Source organism: Sinocyclocheilus grahami, unplaced genomic scaffold, assembly GCF_001515645.1.
Source record: "Sinocyclocheilus grahami isolate Dianchi unplaced genomic scaffold, SAMN03320097.WGS_v1.1 scaffold1764.1, whole genome shotgun sequence".
Taxonomy (NCBI): domain Eukaryota; kingdom Metazoa; phylum Chordata; class Actinopteri; order Cypriniformes; family Cyprinidae; genus Sinocyclocheilus; species Sinocyclocheilus grahami.
Genome location: NW_015506943.1, coordinates 7,453 through 9,746, shown reverse-complemented (window position 1 = coordinate 9,746; position 2,294 = coordinate 7,453).

Here is a 2,294-nt window from a genome sequence, read left to right as displayed (position 1 = left end):
TCTTCTTCTTCTTATATCTTTCCGGCAGTGTAGACGCTACTAGGCGTATTACTGCCCTCCACAGGTCAAAGTTTGAACTAAATTCTTATATACAGTCCTGTATTATGCAAGAACTGAAGAACTACCTCAGAGATCAGTTTATGTTTATCACTGTGTCCAAACAAAGAAGTAACAGAAAACACTTTAACTCCAAATTCTGCCAATTTATCAAAAAGTGCTTTTCTTTCTGCATTATACTTCCTACATTCCAAGAAAACATGCCCTACTGTTTCCATATTCCCACATTCACATAATCCAGAAATATGCTTCCCTACAATATACAAAAAGTAATTTAACCCACAGTGCCCCAACCTCAATCTACACAGTTTAACGGAGTCCCTACGAGATGGACAAGTACAAAAACATATTTTCTTAACTTTAGGTTGAATAGAAAAATAATGTCTACCCTTGAATTCCTTTTCCCATACTCTCTGCCATTCTTTTATTAAGCCCTCTTTCCCTCAGTTCCACCCTCCCCAAGGATACATGGATATCTATTTCTCTACCTAAGCTCTCCTTCGCTATATAATCTGCCTGCTCATTCCCCATCACCCCAGCATGCCCAGGCACCCAACAAAAGGTGATATTGCAAGCAAACCCAACTCTAAAAAACACACTCAAGATGTCATTTACAATATCAGATCGAACTTTAGATTTTCCTGCTCTTAAAGTTTCCAGAGCTGCTGCAGAATCAGAACAGATAAAAACTTCTCTCGGTCTGACTTCTTCAATCCACCATAAAGCCCATAAAATTGCCATTAACTCAGCAGTAAGAACAGAGCTTCCATTCGAAATACGTCGACCAATTTTCAACCCTAGTTTTTCCACATACATCCCAAACCCAGCTCTCCCATTAATTGGATCTCTAGACCCATCTGTAAAAATGATTATACTACTCTGATTAATTGAATTAAGATATACCACTATTCTTGGTATCACCTCCATCTTATCTTTTTCCTGAAGAAAAGCAAACTCAACTTTCAACTCAGGCATCACCCAATATGGCATAGGTAACCATCCTATATGCTCTGCAATACCTCCCTGTTCCAATCCCATCTTCCTAGCCCACTGATTTACATTAATAAAAAAATTATTATATTTCCTACTTCTAACAAACTCTTGCAACAAACACCTTGCTGGATATGTATAATTACACCCACTAATTTTTACCCAGTACTGTAGTCCTAATTTAATACGCCTTAACCATAAGGGCAGTTCTCCCATTTCAATAAGCAAGGCTGAAACTGGGGAAGTTCTGAAGGCCCCACAACAAATCCTCAAAGCCCTTGTTTGCACTGCATCTAACCTATTCAAAACAGTTTTAGAAGCAGACCCATATACAAACGACCCATAATCAATAATGGACCTGATCATGGCCTGATAAATTAGTAATAACGTCTCCCTATTGGCACCCCATTCACATCCAGCTAGACTTCTCATAACATTCAAAACTTTTTCACACCTCTCCACAATCTTACCTACATGTACAGCCCAAGTCATACGTCAAACCAAACACCCAAAAATTAAATGACCATAATTAAGTACCATTTTATTTAAAATTGTGTTCTTGTTATTTACCTTGGCTCTGTGTTGCATTTGTGGAGTATGTATCAATCAGACAAAGTATTTTAGTGACATATATGCCACATTTATGCAAATAATATGCTATGCATGTATGTGTAAAATGCCAATAATATTTTTTCTTTTGATTTAGAATTTAAATACGACCAAGACATTTATAGGCAAGATTTATTTAGAAAAGATAAAACATATTATTGGTCATAATAATCTGCATGTTTAGTTCTTTTTTAAATTTTGTTTTTTTTTAAGTGTCGATGTAGATCTTAAGATAAGTGTTGAAAAATGTAGTATACAAAGTATTTTCGGACGTAATCTTGCTTTGTAAACTGCGTTTTTGCTAAAAGGCTGATGCTCAATTGCAATGTTTGGCCCATAGGCGACAGTGTTTCTCAGCACAATTCAACATCCTCTTTGAGTTTCTGAGAGCTTCATAGAGAAGTGTTGATCCTGTCATTGCTCCTGCTGCAGCGAGCGTTTTCTGTTGATGATAACATGTTTTCATTTGAATAGAACTGTTTATGTTGTTTTTATTCTTTCCCCCCCTATTCTAGACTGCTGTTCAATGTGTTTGATTTCTCTGTTTCATATGACAGATTTCCACTGACTGAAATACAGATTATATTCAAATTACAACAGCTACTGTAAGCACAAAATTAAAACTGTACATTTAGCAA